The following is an 18,655-nucleotide window of genomic DNA, read 5'->3' as shown; positions in this document are numbered from 1 at the left end:
GCACAAAATCGCCTATGTGAAATACCTTGTTTATGAAGTAAGCCATCAGGCTTTTCCAGCCGTGGGCTGTGGAGTCACACAGATATTTTTGCACAGTTTTGATCCTGAACGCCCTTTTTTTGCTTTCTATATCTACTAATTGAAGTCCTCCCTCTCTGTACTTACTTATCAATGTTTTTCGTGCTATTTTACTTACTTTTGCCCTCCACAAAAAATTGGTTATAATTTCATTTATTCTGTTTAATACCCATAAGGGTAGTTCTATAACTGCTAATGTATAGTTTAGTTTTGACAATATTAAGTTGTTTAGAACCACTACTCTACCTTTGAGTTTTAGGTCTCTCAGTTTCCAATAATTTAGACATTTTTCTATTTTACTAATAATTTCCGTCCATGACAGATCACGAGCTGCCACTACATCTTTACCGATGTAGGTACCTAGAATTTTTATATGCTTGCTTTGTATTTTAAAAGGTGTGGTCTCCTGCTGAGGCTCAGCCATGTTAATGAACATGATTTCTGACTTACCTACATTTATGCGGGAGCCAGAGGCTCGACCGTACATGTTTATTACTGCCATTGCTCTCTCTATGCTTGCCATGTCCTTTACTGTTAGGGTGGTGTCATCAGCAAATTGCTGGACGACACAGGATCCTCCCCCTGGTAACTCAATACCTCTAATACCCTTGTCTTGTTTTAATAGAATTCCTAGTGGCTCTGCTATTATTGTGTACAGGATTGAGGATAGTGGACAGCCTTGTCTGACCGACCTTTCCAGAGGAAACGCATCAGTGGTTGCACCGTTGCATTTGACCTTACCTGTAGCTTTGCTATATAATAATTTTACCCAAGTTAGAAATCTGTCTCCAAAACCTACCTTCTCCAGTACATTAAACATAAATTGATGCTCTACTCGGTCAAAGGCTTTATTGAAGTCAATGGCCAGAAGGACACCTGCTTGATCTGTCTCTTTTAAATACTCCACCACATCTCTTATGGTGCGTACTGTGTCAGTGACTTCTCTCCCTGGCACACTATAAGCCTGGGTGGCTTCTATTATTGTATGTAATATTTGTTTGACTCTGTTTGCCAATATTTTCATTAGTATTTTGTAGTCATTGTTCAACAGAGTAATGGGCCTATAATTTGTTAGTTTATTCTTCTCCCCTTTCTTAAAAATTAAAGTGATCAAGCCTAGAGTCATTGACTCCGGTACCTTCTGTTCTTTTTCCATTGTTTTATACAATTTCAGTAGTGTTGGTTTGAGCGTGTTGCAGAAAGCTTTATAGAAGTTTGCCGTCAACCCATCACTACCTGGGCTTTTATTTGACATCATTTGATTTATTGCACACTCTATATCTTCCTCAGTTATTTCCTGTTCACACGCTGATTTATCCTCATCATTTAATTTAGCAGTCATCTCTTCCAATATGTCATTTGTAGCTTGTATGTCTGAACTCTCAGTTTTAAACAAGTCACTATAAAAAGTTTGTACTGTTTCCAGAATGTCTACGAAATTGGTCACTACTTTACCTTCTTTATTTTTGATTTCTTGCAAATAACACTGATTTTGTTTCCTTTTTTCCAAGTTGAGGAAAAAAAGCTGTACTTTTCTCCCCTTCTACTGCATATTGAGCACGGCTCCTCACTATAGCACCTTCACATTTTATCCTTTCAATTTCATTTATTTCATTTTGAATATTCACAAGCCTTTCAACATTGACAACCGGTTGTGCATTTAATTTAGCAATTGTATTTCTTAATGATCTTTCTTTTTCTCTAGTTTTAAAGTTCAATCTTTTCGCAAACTGAATACTTTTTTGTTTAATTCTCACTTTTAATTTCTCCCACCCCTCTATGATATTTTCCCCAAACTCAGGCTGTGAACATTCAAATGAGATCAATTTAGAGATGCATTCAACATAATCCCTTCTGTTCAGCAGGCTAGCATTAAGGTGCCACACGCCTCCCCCCCTCCCCCTCCTTTTACCCCCCATTCCCACACGCAGGATGGCATGATCACTAATGAAATTTAAACAATAGCGCACAGTATCGAAAAGGTCGATCTGCGGTTTCTTGACTAAACAAAAATCAATCCGACTTTGCCGTACAGTGTCCATTTGTGGCTGTACTCTCGAGTACTCTCGTGTTATGGGATTTCTGGTTCTCCATAAATCACAGAAATTATTCTTGGCCATAAACAGATTCAGGGCCGCTCTAGAACAGTCGTGTTTATAGCTACCGTTATCGCTAATGTCAAGCCTGCTCATCTTGACATTGAAATCCCCAACTATGACGTCACAGTCTTTAGCTATGATATTCAATTCTCGAAAGAAAGAAGACCTGTCCCCCTCGTGGTTGGGCGCATAAATGTTCAGTAATTTGTAGACAGTGTCTTCAAAAACAAAGCCCACTTTAACCCACCTCCCCCCAATGTCTTTGTCTATTAGAGTGGCATCAGCCTCAATGTGGCTACTCACCATGATGCTTACTCCTCGTGCCCGCTGAGTCCCATGGCTTGAAAAGTAGGATCCAGGCCACCTTTTCTTGCACTGAGTTTCACAGTCAGTGTCCCAGTGGGTTTCTTGGAGACAGATTATTTCTGCATCACACATTTTTACGACTTTAGTGAACTTGTCCATGTCACGTAGTCCACGTACGTTGAATGATGCTATTTTGACCATGGTGAGTGGGAAAGACAGAGAAAAATAATCCCCAAACAAAAAACATGATGCACACCCTTTTCAGTCCATTATTATTTACCCCTCTTAGTCTTGCCCTTTCTGCTTGTTCCCTCTTCCCTCCCCTTACTAACTCCATCCCATTCCGAAGCCTTAGGGTTCGGCTGTCGTCTCTCACTCCCCTGCCCGTGTAGAGGCCCTCTCTGCCCCGGCTGCCCGCAAGGCAAGGACGCAAGGCTGGCCGAACTGCCCTCCCTCTGGTTGCTGCGGCTCCTGTCCCCTGATGTTGTTACAGCCTGACCCCTCAGCGACCCGTGCGCCAGAGTGGAGACGCTCGTCGGCATCCTCCCCACCCTCTCAGAGGCCGCAGTCAAACCGCCGCTTCCTCTTTTCTCCTCCTCCTCCTCTTCCTCCTCGACCTCGCTCTCCTCCTCCATCTCATGGCGTGCAGCTGACTGGGGCCCCTCTGCTTCGCCATCAGTCGCAATGCCATCAGGATGATTTCCTGTCTCCGTCTCTTCTGCCCCGTCCTCCACTCCCTCGCCGGTGTCCCTCTCTGTCTCCTCTTTGGGATCTGCTCCAGGCATGGCTGCGCATTCTCGTGCGTAGTGTCCGATCTCCCCGCACTTGAAGCACTTGAACTCCGGGCACTCCCGTAGGATGTGTCCGGGCTGGAGGCACAGCCTGCAAACTTTAGATTGGTTATCGTGCAGCACTCTGAAGTATTCAATCCCTTCCAGCGTCTCAAATTTGGTGCTGTAAGGTAAAGAGGAGACATTTTCATTGAAACGGACTTTGAGGAATCTCGTCCCGTCAAAAACGTCCGTCCCGGCCCACTTCCTCCGCTTGATAGGAGACACCGGCTCCACGCCCCACTGCTCCAGTTTAGTAACAATTTGATTGTCTGTGACATACAGGGGAAGGTTCAAAAAGGAGACGATCCTGGTGTCCCTCGTAACTTCCGATGCCACCACTCTGGAGTTTCTAATCTTGAAGCCGTCAAGCAGTCTTGTTTTCCCTTTCGGGTTACTCATCGTGAGCTCCCATCGTTTGTCGCTTTTCGACCTGCAGCCCAATACTCTCCCACACGTGTTGTCAACCGCACGCAGAAGCTCCATCATGGAGATTTTGTCTTCTCCCTCCACGTCCACATTAACCACCAGGTTTCTGTCCATCTCTCTCCCTTCCCCCTCCCTCCCCGCCGCTCCCGCTGCGACCGCCGTCTCTTTCACCAACCCCATTGCTGTGGCCCCTCCACCTCGTCTCTCTTTTCGTTTCTCCGCTCGACTCTCCACCACCACAAATTCTCCTCTCTCCCCCTTCTCCATCACGCTTTCTGCCTCAGTCGGATTCGCGTCCTGCTGGGGCTTCTTTGTTTCCGCCGCCATACCTCCATTTTGTTTGTCCGTCTGCCCGTCGTCGTAAGTCTTGTCCGGTCCGAGTGTCCTTGCCGTTTGTGCCATTTTCGTGCTTCTAAAGCCACAAAAGTTTCCCCCGTGCAGCAGAAAGCTGCTGGGGGGGGAGTTAGAAACGTTATTTTCAGAGACTGCTCTCGTTTCCCCGTCGATTTAATGTCTTTTTCGTCCGCTCCGCCGCCACCACGCCAACCCGGAAGTTATCAGAGTGGTATGGCCGTAAGCCGTTGAGCCGGCACCGTGCCGCTCTTTTGTATATAATTCGGCCTCCGCGCTTCTTCTTTCTGCGATCAGCTTATTTCACCAGTTTCTGCGTTTATGACCAGCTACGTGACATCTTATTGCGTTTGCTGTGGAAAGAGTCAAGTGTTAAGTTTAAGAATAAGACTAAAACATAAGAGGTGGCCATTGAGTAGCTTGTAGTGATCTTTGACCAAAATGTATGTCTGGTTTTTCCTATACGTTTGCTTTGTGGATTATAGTTGGGGCGGGGGGATAAAAGGCTTACAGCACCTGGTATTCCCAGGCGGTCTCCCATCCAAGTACTAACCAGGCCCGGCCCTGCTTGGCTTCCGAGATCGGACGAGATCGGGCGTTATCAGAGTGGTATGGCCGTAAGCCGTTGAGCCGGCACCGTGCCGCTCTTTTATATATAATTCGGCCTCCGCGCTTCTTCTTTCTGCTATCAGCTTATTTCACCAGTTTCTGCGTTTATGACCAGCTACGTGACATCTTATTGCGTTTGCTGTGGAAAGAGTCAAGTGTTAAGTGTAAGAATATGTCACGTGTCAGGAAAGAACCCAAAAGCAGACGGGACAACCAGGTAAGGGAAGAAATCAAGTCTTTATGGAAGTAACCGATCTCAGGGGTAGAGCAGGAGTTCGCTCAGTGGCTGGTAGGCAGGCGGGCAGGCAGAAGTCCATGAAAGGCGACGTTCCAGCGCAGACTGGTTCACAGTGGAGGCTTTTTAAGGGTGATGGCGATCGCTTTGATGTCAAGGGAGAGCGGCGATTCCTTTGATGGCCAACTGGTGTACCGCGGTGAAGGGGGGGGGGGGGTCAGCAGGTGTCAAGGGCGATCGCTTTGATGTCAAGGGCGAGAGACTGTGACAGAATAAGACTAAAACATAAGAGGTGGCCATTGAGTAGCTTGTAGTGATCTTTGACCAAAATGTATGTCTGGTTTTTCCTATACGTTTGCTTTGTGGATTATAGTTGGGGCGGGGGGATAAAAGGCTTACAGCACCTGGTATTCCCAGGCGGTCTCCCATCCAAGTACTAACCAGGCCCGACCCTGCTTGGCTTCCGAGATCGGACGAGATCGGGCGTTATCAGAGTGGTATGGCCGTAAGCCATTGAGCCGGCACCGTGCCGCTCTTTTATATATAATTCGGCCTCCGCGCTTCTTCTTTCTGCGATCAGCTTATTTCACCAGTTTCTGCGTTTATGACCAGCTACGTGACATCTTATTGCGTTTGCTGTGGAAAGAGTCAAGTGTTAAGTTTAAGAATAAGACTAAAACATAAGAGGTGGCCATTGAGTAGCTTGTAGTGATCTTTGACCAAAATGTATGTCTGGTTTTTCCTATACGTTTGCTTTGTGGATTATAGTTGGGGCGGGGGGATAAAAGGCTTACAGCACCTGGTATTCCCAGGCGGTCTCCCATCCAAGTACTAACCAGGCCCGACCCTGCTTAGCTTCCGAGATCGGACGAGATCGGGCGTTATTTTTTTTTTGTCTTTTATTATGAAAATATATTTTTGGGAACAAAAATACATTTTTGATTGCATGTATTGTCCATCAATTCCACATTGTTACATTTGTTTTACACTTTGTTTCGCTTACACAAGATAGTATCCGTCTCTCTTTATACATAAAATAAAGCCATGCTTTCCAAATCATCAACTTAAATCAGCGCTTTGGAATCAGAACAGAAAATGAAACAAATCAGCCCTTTTGAACAAACCTTAGACTGTGTTTTTAAAAGAAAGTGACATTAAAACACCACTTTGAGATTTTAAATGACACACATTCCACATTAAACAGAATGATCCCATCCTCCCCTTAACTTCAATAAAACATAACAGAGAAAGTTAAAAGAAAACCGTAACGCGTCTTTAACTTTGTTTATATTTACACTTCCAATAATCATCATTTTCCGTTCACATCATTTCAGACTTTTTCCCTCCCCTCCCTCCCTCCCTCCCTCCCTCCCTCCCTCCCTCACCAGTTCCACACAATCTCCCCCCTCCTGTTGAGGGAGAGGAGATGGCTGTCTCTGATGAAGAGCCGGGTGAAGTCCGCATCGCCGTGCGTCAGTCTGTAATGTGTTTGTTTTTTGACCATGTTTTTGAAAATGTTCCAAACCGGGATGATTCTGCGTTCAAAGTGCGCAATGTTCCGACGTGATTTGACGGCCCACCGGGCGTGACTTAAGAGCAATTTGCACAGCGCTGCGTTCTTCACCCTGCTCTTCTCCCACACTCCAAACACAAAGAATACATCCCACGAATCCCCGCTGTCCCAAATTAATCCCAGTTTGTTGACTAAGCACTTTTTCAGGGTTTCAAAGAAGCTCGCCAGCTCCGAGCAGTGGCGGTACATGTGCAATAGTGTTTCAGGCAGCAGGCCACAGACGTCGCACTCCCTGCCGACCCCCTTGTCAAATTGGTGCAGAATAACGTTAGTGAACACTTTGTTGTGTCGGATTTTGTAGTCGTTGTCTTCTGCCTCAATGCTGTTCCCTCTCACCCTCCATTGTCCCCAGATTTGTCCCACATTCAAATTGGGCATAACTTTGCCCCAGAACGGCAGAGAGGTCGGACGTTGCGACGCCTGTGCCAGAAACTTTCCATAGATCTGTTTGCTTGTCAATCTGTGTATACTCCTCCACTCTCCTCCTTGCTCCACCAACATGGCTGGGAGCTCCCCCTCTCTGTTCTGTACCACTCTCCGCTCTATGGTTGTCCGCCATTCTTTTGGGATGCTTTCCTTTAAGTCGTTATAATAGCTTGTTGTCTCCGTAATTTTGGCCTCATAGTTTATCTCCTTTATACTGTCATATATGGCTTGGGGGGGGAGAAAACCCGGCATCAGTTCATACATGACGTCCTTCAACTGGACCAAACCTGCTGTTAACATGTCATTATTACATAGAAGCTTACCTGTCTTTTGAATTTTCTTATTTAGAAAGATTGGCATTTCTCTGATGACGTTTACCGAGTCACATGCATAGTCTATATGCTTTAGAAATTCCGCGTGAGCGGACAGGACTTCTCTATAGAAACCTGGAAGCCCCGCCATCATCGGTCGCTTTAGTTGCATCAGCAGCACAAAATCGCCTATGTGAAATACCTTGTTTATGAAGTAAGCCATCAGGCTTTTCCAGCCGTGGGCTGTGGAGTCACACAGATATTTTTGCACAGTTTTGATCCTGAACGCCCTTTTTTTGCTTTCTATATCTACTAATTGAAGTCCTCCCTCTCTGTACTTACTTATTAATGTTTTTCGTGCTATTTTACTTACTTTTGCCCTCCACAAAAAATTGGTTATAATTTCATTTATTCTGTTTAATACCCATAAGGGTAGTTCTATAACTGCTAATGTATAGTTTAGTTTTGACAATATTAAGTTGTTTAGAACCACTACTCTACCTTTGAGTTTTAGGTCTCTCAGTTTCCAATAATTTAGACATTTTTCTATTTTACTAATAATTTCCGTCCATGACAGATCACGAGCTGCCACTACATCTTTACCGATGTAGGTACCTAGAATTTTTATATGCTTGCTTTGTATTTTAAAAGGTGTGGTCTCCTGCTGAGGCTCAGCCATGTTAATGAACATGATTTCTGACTTACCTACATTTATGCGGGAGCCAGAGGCTCGACCGTACATGTTTATTACTGCCATTGCTCTCTCTATGCTTGCCATGTCCTTTACTGTTAGGGTGGTGTCATCAGCAAATTGCTGGACGACACAGGATCCTCCCCCTGGTAACTCAATACCTCTAATACCCTTGTCTTGTTTTAATAGAATTCCTAGTGGCTCTGCTATTATTGTGTACAGGATTGAGGATAGTGGACAGCCTTGTCTGACCGACCTTTCCAGAGGAAACGCATCAGTGGTTGCACCGTTGCATTTGACCTTACCTGTAGCTTTGCTATATAATAATTTTACCCAAGTTAGAAATCTGTCTCCAAAACCTACCTTCTCCAGTACCTTAAACATAAATTGATGCTCTACTCGGTCAAAGGCTTTATTGAAGTCAATGGCCAGAAGGACACCTGCTTGATCTGTCTCTTTTAAATACTCCACCACATCTCTTATGGTGCGTACTGTGTCAGTGACTTCTCTCCCTGGCACACTATAAGCCTGGGTGGCTTCTATTATTGTATGTAATATTTGTTTGACTCTGTTTGCCAATATTTTCATTAGTATTTTGTAGTCATTGTTCAACAGAGTAATGGGCCTATAATTTGTTAGGTCATCCTTCTCCCCTTTCTTAAAAATTAAAGTGATCAAGCCTAGAGTCATTGACTCCGGTACCTTCTGTTCTTTTTCCATTGTTTTATACAATTTCAGTAGTGTTGGTTTGAGCGTGTTGCAGAAAGCTTTATAGAAGTTTGCCGTCAACCCATCACTACCTGGGCTTTTATTTGACATCATTTGATTTATTGCACACTCTATATCTTCCTCAGTTATTTCCTGTTCACACGCTGATTTATCCTCATCATTTAATTTAGCAGTCATCTCTTCCAATATGTCATTTGTAGCTTGTATGTCTGAACTCTCAGTTTTAAACAAGTCACTATAAAAAGTTTGTACTGTTTCCAGAATGTCTACGAAATTGGTCACTACTTTACCTTCTTTATTTTTGATTTCTTGCAAATAACACTGATTTTGTTTCCTTTTTTCCAAGTTGAGGAAAAAAGCTGTACTTTTCTCCCCTTCTACTGCATATTGAGCACGGCTCCTCACTATAGCACCTTCACATTTTATCCTTTCAATTTCATTTATTTCATTTTGAATATTCACAAGCCTTTCAACATTGACAACCGGTTGTGCATTTAATTTAGCAATTGTATTTCTTAATGATCTTTCTTTTTCTCTAGTTTTAAAGTTCAATCTTTTCGCAAACTGAATACTTTTTTGTTTAATTCTCACTTTTAATTTCTCCCACCCCTCTATGATATTTCCCCCAAACTCAGGCTGTGAACATTCAAATGAGATCACTTTAGAGATGCATTCAACATAATCCCTTCTGTTCAGCAGGCTAGCATTAAGGTGCCACACGCCTCCCCCCCTCCCCCTCCTTTTACCCCCCATTCCCACACGCAGGATGGCATGATCACTAATGAAATTTAAACAATAGCGCACAGTATCGAAAAGGTCGATCTGCGGTTTCTTGACTAAACAAAAATCAATCCGACTTTGCCGTACAGTGTCCATTTGTGGCTGTACTCTCGAGTACTCTCGTGTTATGGGATTTCTGGTTCTCCATAAATCACAGAAATTATTCTTGGCCATAAACAGATTCAGGGCCGCTCTAGAACAGTCGTGTTTATAGCTACCGTTATCGCTAATGTCAAGCCTGCTCATCTTGACATTGAAATCCCCAACTATGATGTCACAGTCTTTAGCTATGATATTCAATTCTCGAAAGAAAGAAGACCTGTCCCCCTCGTGGTTGGGCGCATAAATGTTCAGTAATTTGTAGACAGTGTCTTCAAAAACAAAGCCCACTTTAACCCACCTCCCCCCAATGTCTTTGTCTATTAGAGTGGCATCAGCCTCAATGTGGCTACTCACCATGATGCTTACTCCTCGTGCCCGCTGAGTCCCATGGCTTGAAAAGTAGGATCCAGGCCACCTTTTCTTGCACTGAGTTTCACAGTCAGTGTCCCAGTGGGTTTCTTGGAGACAGATTATTTCTGCATCACACATTTTTACGACTTTAGTGAACTTGTCCATGTCACGTAGTCCACGTACGTTGAATGATGCTATTTTGACCATGGTGAGTGGGAAAGACAGAGAAAAATAATCCCCAAACAAAAAACATGATGCACACCCTTTTCAGTCCATTATTATTTACCCCTCTTAGTCTTGCCCTTTCTGCTTGTTCCCTCTTCCCTCCCCTTACTAACTCCATCCCATTCCGAAGCCTTAGGGTTCGGCTGTCGTCTCTCACTCCCCTGCCCGTGTAGAGGCCCTCTCTGCCCCGGCTGCCCGCAAGGCAAGGACGCAAGGCTGGCCGAACTGCCCTCCCTCTGGTTGCTGCGGCTCCTGTCCCCTGATGTTGTTACAGCCTGACCCCTCAGCGACCCGTGCGCCAGAGTGGAGACGCTCGTCGGCATCCTCCCCACCCTCTCAGAGGCCGCAGTCAAACCGCCGCTTCCTCTTTTCTCCTCCTCCTCCTCTTCCTCCTCGACCTCGCTCTCCTCCTCCATCTCATGGCGTGCAGCTGACTGGGGCCCCTCTGCTTCGCCATCAGTCGCAATGCCATCAGGATGATTTCCTGTCTCCGTCTCTTCTGCCCCGTCCTCCACTCCCTCGCCGGTGTCCCTCTCTGTCTCCTCTTTGGGATCTGCTCCAGGCATGGCTGCGCATTCTCGTGCGTAGTGTCCGATCTCCCCGCACTTGAAGCACTTGAACTCCGGGCACTCCCGTAGGATGTGTCCGGGCTGGAGGCACAGCCTGCAAACTTTAGATTGATTATCGTGCAGCACTCTGAAGTATTCAATCCCTTCCAGCGTCTCAAATTTGGTGCTGTAAGGTAAAGAGGAGACATTTTCATTGAAACGGACTTTGAGGAATCTCGTCCCGTCAAAAACGTCCGTCCCGGCCCACTTCCTCCGCTTGATAGGAGACACCGGCTCCACGCCCCACTGCTTCAGTTTAGTAACAATTTGATTGTCTGTGACATACAGGGGAAGGTTCAAAAAGGAGACGATCCTGGTGTCCCTCGTAACTTCCGATGCCACCACTCTGGAGTTTCTAATCTTGAAGCCGTCCAGCAGTCTTGTTTTCCCTTTCGGGTTACTCATCGTGAGCTCCCATCGCTTGTCGCTTTTCGACCTGCAGCCCAATACTCTCCCACACGTGTTGTCAACCGCACGCAGAAGCTCCATCATGGAGATTTTGTCTTCTCCCTCCACGTCCACATTAACCACCAGGTCTCTATCCATCTCTCTCCCTTCCCCCTCCCTCCCCGCCGCTTCCGCTGCGACCGCCGTCTCTTTCACCAACCCCATTGCTGTGGCCCCTCCACCTCGTCTCTCTTTTCGTTTCTCCGCTCGACTCTCCACCACCACAAATTCTCCTCTCTCCCCCTTCTCCATCACGCTTTCTGCCTCAGTCGGATTCGCGTCCTGCTGGGGCTTCTTTGTTTCCGCCGCTATACCTCCATTTTGTTTGTCCGTCTGCCCGTCGTCGTAAGTCTTGTCCGGTCCGAGTGTCCTTGCCGTCTGTGCCATTTTCGTGCTTCTAAAGCCACAAAAGTTTCCCCCGTGCAGCAGAAAGCTGCTGGGGGGGAGTTAGAAACGTGATTTTCAGAGACTGCTCTCGTTTCCCCGTCGATTTAATGTCTTTTTCGTCCGCTCCGCCGCCACCACGCCAACCCGGAAGTTATCAGAGTGGTATGGCCGTAAGCCGTTGAGCCGGCACCGTGCCGCTCTTTTATATATAATTCGGCCTCCGCGCTTCTTCTTTCTGCTATCAGCTTATTTCACCAGTTTCTGCGTTTATGACCAGCTACGTGACATCTTATTGCGTTTGCTGTGGAAAGAGTCAAGTGTTAAGTGTAAGAATATGTCACGTGTCAGGAAAGAACCCAAAAGCAGACGGGACAACCAGGTAAGGGAAGAAATCAAGTCTTTATGGAAGTAACCGATCTCAGGGGTAGAGCAGGAGTTCGCTCAGTGGCTGGTAGGCAGGCGGGCAGGCAGAAGTCCATGAAAGGCGACGTTCCAGCGCAGACTGGTTCACAGTGGAGGCTTTTTAAGGGTGATGGCGATCGCTTTGATGTCAAGGGAGAGCGGCGATTCCTTTGATGGCCAACTGGTGTACCGCGGTGAAGGAGGGGGGGGTCAGCAGGTGTCAAGGGCGATCGCTTTGATGTCAAGGGCGAGAGACTGTGACAGAATAAGACTAAAACATAAGAGGTGGCCATTGAGTAGCTTGTAGTGATCTTTGACCAAAATGTATGTCTGGTTTTTCCTATACGTTTGCTTTGTGGATCATAGTTGGGGCGGGGGGATAAAAGGCTTACAGCACCTGGTATTCCCAGGCGGTCTCCCATCCAAGTACTAACCAGGCCCGACCCTGCTTGGCTTCCGAGATCGGACGAGATCGGGCGTTATCAGAGTGGTATGGCCGTAAGCCATTGAGCTGGCACCGTGCCGCTCTTTTATATATAATTCGGCCTCCGCGCTTCTTCTTTCTGCGATCAGCTTATTTCACCAGTTTCTGCGTTTATGACCAGCTACGTGACATCTTATTGCGTTTGCTGTGGAAAGAGTCAAGTGTTAAGTTTAAGAATAAGACTAAAACATAAGAGGTGGCCATTGAGTAGCTTGTAGTGATCTTTGACCAAAATGTATGTCTGGTTTTTCCTATACGTTTGCTTTGTGGATTATAGTTGGGGCGGGGGGATAAAAGGCTTACAGCACCTGGTATTCCCAGGCGGTCTCCCATCCAAGTACTAACCAGGCCCGACCCTGCTTAGCTTCCGAGATCGGACGAGATCGGGCGTTATTTTTTTTTTTTTTTGTCTTTTATTATGAAAATATATTTTTGGGAACAAAAATACATTTTTGATTGCATGTATTGTCCATCAATTCCACATTGTTACATTTGTTTTACACTTTGTTTCGCTTACACAAGATAGTATCCGTCTCTCTTTATACATAAAATAAAGCCATGCTTTCCAAATCATCAACTTAAATCAGCGCTTTGGAATCAGAACAGAAAATGAAACAAATCAGCCCTTTTGAACAAACCTTAGACTGTGTTTTTAAAAGAAAGTGACATTAAAACACCACTTTGAGATTTTAAATGACACACATTCCACATTAAACAGAATGATCCCATCCTCCCCTTAACTTCAATAAAACATAACAGAGAAAGTTAAAAGAAAACCGTAACGCGTCTTTAACTCTGTTTATATTTACACTTCCAATAATCATCATTTTCCGTTCACATCATTTCAGACTTTTTCCTCCCCTCCCTCCCTCCCTCCCTCCCTCCCTCACCAGTTCCACACAATCTCCCCCCTCCTGTTGAGGGAGAGGAGATGGCTGTCTCTGATGAAGAGCCGGGTGAAGTCCGCATCGCCGTGCGTCAGTCTGTAATGTGTTTGTTTTTTGACCATGTTTTTGAAAATGTTCCAAACCGGGATGATTCTGCGTTCAAAGTGCGCAATGTTCCGACGTGATTTGACGGCCCACCGGGCGTGACTTAAGAGGAATTTGCACAGCGCTGCGTTCTTCACCCTGCTCTTCTCCCACACTCCAAACACAAAGAATACATCCCACGAATCCCCGCTGTCCCAAATTAATCCCAGTTTGTTGACTAAGCACTTTTTCAGGGTTTCAAAGAAGCTCGCCAGCTCCGAGCAGTGGCGGTACATGTGCAATAGTGTTTCAGGCAGCAGGCCACAGACGTCGCACTCCCTGCCGACCCCCTTGTCAAATTGGTGCAGAATAACGTTCGTGAACACTTTGTTGTGTCGGATTTTGTAGTCGTTGTCTTCTGCCTCAATGCTGTTCCCTCTCACCCTCCATTGTCCCCAGATTTGTCCCACATTCAAATTGGGCATAACTTTGCCCCAGAACGGCAGAGAGGTCGGTCGTTGCGACGCCTGTGCCAGAAACTTTCCATAGATCTGTTTGCTTGTCAACCTGTGTATACTCCTCCACTCTCCTCCTTGCTCCACCAACATGGCTGGGAGCTCCCCCTCTCTGTTCTGTACCACTCTCCGCTCTATGGTTGTCCGCCATTCTTTTGGGATGCTTTCCTTTAAATCGTTATAATAGCTTGTTGTCTCCGTAATTTTGGCCTCATAGTTTATCTCCTTTATACTGTCATATATGGCTTGGGGGGGGAGAAAACCCGGCATCAGTTCATACATGACGTCCTTCAACTGGACCAAACCTGCTCTTAACATGTCATTATTACATAGAAGCTTACCTGTCTTTTGAATTTTCTTATTTAGAAAGATTGGCATTTCTCTGATGACGTTTACCGAGTCACATGCATAGTCTATATGCTTTAGAAATTCCGCGTGAGCGGACAGGACTTCTCTATAGAAACCTGGAAGCCCCGCCATCATCGGTCGCTTTAGTTGCATCAGCAGCACAAAATCGCCTATGTGAAATACCTTGTTTATGAAGTAAGCCATCAGGCTTTTCCAGCCGTGGGCTGTGGAGTCACACAGATATTTTTGCACAGTTTTGATCCTGAACGCCCTTTTTTTGCTTTCTATATCTACTAATTGAAGTCCTCCCTCTCTGTACTTACTTATTAATGTTTTTCGTGCTATTTTACTTACTTTTGCCCTCCACAAAAAATTGGTTATAATTTCATTTATTCTGTTTAATACCCATAAGGGTAGTTCTATAACTGCTAATGTATAGTTTAGTTTTGACAATATTAAGTTGTTTAGAACCACTACTCTACCTTTGAGTTTTAGGTCTCTCAGTTTCCAATAATTTAGACATTTTTCTATTTTACTAATAATTTCCGTCCATGACAGATCACGAGCTGCCACTACATCTTTACCGATGTAGGTACCTAGAATTTTTATATGCTTGCTTTGTATTTTAAAAGGTGTGGTCTCCTGCTGAGGCTCAGCCATGTTAATGAACATGATTTCTGACTTACCTACATTTATGCGGGAGCCAGAGGCTCGACCGTACATGTTTATTACTGCCATTGCTCTCTCTATGCTTGCCATGTCCTTTACTGTTAGGGTGGTGTCATCAGCAAATTGCTGGACGACACAGGATCCTCCCCCTGGTAACTCAATACCTCTAATACCCTTGTCTTGTTTTAATAGAATTCCTAGTGGCTCTGCTATTATTGTGTACAGGATTGAGGATAGTGGACAGCCTTGTCTGACCGACCTTTCCAGAGGAAACGCATCAGTGGTTGCACCGTTGCATTTGACCTTACCTGTAGCTTTGCTATATAATAATTTTACCCAAGTTAGAAATCTGTCTCCAAAACCTACCTTCTCCAGTACATTAAACATAAATTGATGCTCTACTCGGTCAAAGGCTTTATTGAAGTCAATGGCCAGAAGGACACCTGCTTGATCTGTCTCTTTTAAATACTCCACCACATCTCTTATGGTGCGTACTGTGTCAGTGACTTCTCTCCCTGGCACACTATAAGCCTGGGTGGCTTCTATTATTGTATGTAATATTTGTTTGACTCTGTTTGCCAATATTTTCATTAGTATTTTGTAGTCATTGTTCAACAGAGTAATGGGCCTATAATTTGTTAGTTTATTCTTCTCCCCTTTCTTAAAAATTAAAGTGATCAAGCCTAGAGTCATTGACTCCGGTACCTTCTGTTCTTTTTCCATTGTTTTATACAATTTCAGTAGTGTTGGTTTGAGCGTGTTGCAGAAAGCTTTATAGAAGTTTGCCGTCAACCCATCACTACCTGGGCTTTTATTTGACATCATTTGATTTATTGCACACTCTATATCTTCCTCAGTTATTTCCTGTTCACACGCTGATTTATCCTCATCATTTAATTTAGCAGTCATCTCTTCCAATATGTCATTTGTAGCTTGTATGTCTGAACTCTCAGTTTTAAACAAGTCACTATAAAAAGTTTGTACTGTTTCCAGAATGTCTACGAAATTGGTCACTACTTTACCTTCTTTATTTTTGATTTCTTGCAAATAACACTGATTTTGTTTCCTTTTTTCCAAGTTGAGGAAAAAAGCTGTACTTTTCTCCCCTTCTACTGCATATTGAGCACGGCTCCTCACTATAGCACCTTCACATTTTATCCTTTCAATTTCATTTATTTCATTTTGAATATTCACAAGCCTTTCAACATTGACAACCGGTTGTGCATTTAATTTAGCAATTGTATTTCTTAATGATCTTTCTTTTTCTCTAGTTTTAAAGTTCAATCTTTTCGCAAACTGAATACTTTTTTGTTTAATTCTCACTTTTAATTTCTCCCACCCCTCTATGATATTTTCCCCAAACTCAGGCTGTGAACATTCAAATGAGATCAATTTAGAGATACAGTCAACATAATCCCTTCTGTTCAGCAGGCTAGCATTAAGGTGCCACACGCCTCCCCCCCTCCCCCTCCTTTTACCCCCCATTCCCACACGCAGGATGGCATGATCACTAATGAAATTTAAACAATAGCGCACAGTATCGAAAAGGTCGATCTGCGGTTTCTTGACTAAACAAAAATCAATCCGACTTTGCCGTACAGTGTCCATTTGTGGCTGTACTCTCGAGTACTCTCGTGTTATGGGATTTCTGGTTCTCCATAAATCACAGAAATTATTCTTGGCCATAAACAGATTCAGGGCCGCTCTGGAACAGTCGTGTTTATAGCTACCGTTATCGCTAATGTCAAGCCTGCTCATCTTGACATTGAAATCCCCAACTATGACGTCACAGTCTTTAGCTATGATATTCAATTCTCGAAAGAAAGAAGACCTGTCCCCCTCGTGGTTGGGCGCATAAATGTTCAGTAATTTGTAGACAGTGTCTTCAAAAACAAAGCCCACTTTAACCCACCTCCCCCCAATGTCTTTGTCTATTAGAGTGGCATCAGCCTCAATGTGGCTACTCACCATGATGCTTACTCCTCGTGCCCGCTGAGTCCCATGGCTTGAAAAGTAGGATCCAGGCCACCTTTTCTTGCACTGAGTTTCACAGTCAGTGTCCCAGTGGGTTTCTTGGAGACAGATTATTTCTGCATCACACATTTTTACGACTTTAGTGAACTTGTCCATGTCACGTAGTCCACGTACGTTGAATGATGCTATTTTGACCATGGTGAGTGGGAAAGACAGAGAAAAATAATCCCCAAACAAAAAAACATGATGCACACCCTTTTCAGTCCATTATTATTTACCCCTCTTAGTCTTGCCCTTTCTGCTTGTTCCCTCTTCCCTCCCCTTACTAACTCCATCCCATTCCGAAGCCTTAGGGTTCGGCTGTCGTCTCTCACTCCCCTGCCCGTGTAGAGGCCCTCTCTGCCCCGGCTGCCCGCAAGGCAAGGACGCAAGGCTGGCCGAACTGCCCTCCCTCTGGTTGCTGCGGCTCCTGTCCCCTGATGTTGTTACAGCCTGACCCCTCAGCGACCCGTGCGCCAGAGTGGAGACGCTCGTCGGCATCCTCCCCACCCTCTCAGAGGCCGCAGTCAAACCGCCGCTTCCTCTTTTCTCCTCCTCCTCCTCCTCTTCCTCCTCGACCTCGCTCTCCTCCTCCATCTCATGGCGTGCAGCTGACTGGGGCCCCTCTGCTTCGCCATCAGTCGCAATGCCATCAGGATGATTTCCTGTCTCCGTCTCTTCTGCCCCGTCCTCTACTCCCTCGCCGGTGTCCCTCTCTGTCTCCTCTTTGGGATCTGCTCCAGGCATGGCTGCGCATTCTCGTGCGTAGTGTCCGATCTCCCCGCACTTGAAGCACTTGAACTCCGGGCACTCCCGTAGGATGTGTCCGGGCTGGAGGCACAGCCTGCAAACTTTAGATTGATTATCGTGCAGCACTCTGAAGTATTCAATCCCTTCCAGCGTCTCAAATTTGGTGCTGTAAGGTAAAGAGGAGACATTTTCATTGAAACGGACTTTGAGGAATCTCGTCCCGTCAAAAACGTCCGTCCCGGCCCACTTCCTCCGCTTGATAGGAGACACCGGCTCCACGCCCCACTGCTCCAGTTTAGTAACAATTTGATTGTCTGTGACATACAGGGGAAGGTTCAAAAAGGAGACGATCCTGGTGTCCCTCGTAACTTCCGATGCCACCACTCTGGAGTTTCTAATCTTGAAGCCGTCCAGCAGTCTTGTTTTCCCTTTCGGGTTACTCATCGTGAGCTCCCATCGTTTGTCGCTTTTCGACCTGCAGCCCAATACTCTCCCACACGTGTTGTCAACCGCACGCAGAAGCTCCATCATGGAGATTTTGTCTTCTCCCTCCACGTCCACATTAACCACCAGGTCTCTGTCCATCTCTCTCCCTTCCCCCTCCCTCCCCGCCGCTTCCGCTGCGACCGCCGTCTCTTTCACCAACCCCATTGCTGTGGCCCCTCCACCTCGTCTCTCTTTTCGTTTCTCCGCTCGACTCTCCACCACCACAAATTCTCCTCTCTCCCCCTTCTCCATCACGCTTTCTGCCTCAGTCGGATTCGCGTCCTGCTGGGGCTTCTTTGTTTCCGCCGCTATACCTCCATTTTGTTTGTCCGTCTGCCCGTCGTCGTAAGTCTTGTCCGGTCCGAGTGTCCTTGCCGTCTGTGCCATTTTCGTGCTTCTAAAGCCACAAAAGTTTCCCCCGTGCAGCAGAAAGCTGCTGGGGGGGAGTTA

General features: G+C 45.6%; 3 non-coding genes across 3 annotated transcripts; all 3 read right to left on the bottom strand.

The window, feature by feature from the left end:
• Positions 1–4,597: 4,597 nt before the first annotated feature.
• On the bottom strand, positions 4,598–4,716 carry LOC130125614 (5S ribosomal RNA). Its single transcript, XR_008811486.1, has one exon. It is a non-coding gene; the product is annotated as a 5S ribosomal RNA (ribosomal RNA).
• A 613-nt stretch (positions 4,717–5,329) lies between these two features.
• On the bottom strand, positions 5,330–5,448 carry LOC130125853 (5S ribosomal RNA). Its single transcript, XR_008811688.1, has one exon. It is a non-coding gene; the product is annotated as a 5S ribosomal RNA (ribosomal RNA).
• A 6,906-nt stretch (positions 5,449–12,354) lies between these two features.
• LOC130125851 (5S ribosomal RNA) lies at positions 12,355–12,473 on the bottom strand. The gene has a single exon (XR_008811686.1). It is a non-coding gene; the product is annotated as a 5S ribosomal RNA (ribosomal RNA).
• Positions 12,474–18,655: the final 6,182 nt, after the last annotated feature.

The sequence above is a fragment of the Lampris incognitus genome, chromosome 15 (assembly GCF_029633865.1).
Source record: "Lampris incognitus isolate fLamInc1 chromosome 15, fLamInc1.hap2, whole genome shotgun sequence".
NCBI classification, from domain to species: domain Eukaryota; kingdom Metazoa; phylum Chordata; class Actinopteri; order Lampriformes; family Lampridae; genus Lampris; species Lampris incognitus.
This window is presented reverse-complemented; position numbering and strand designations above follow the sequence as displayed.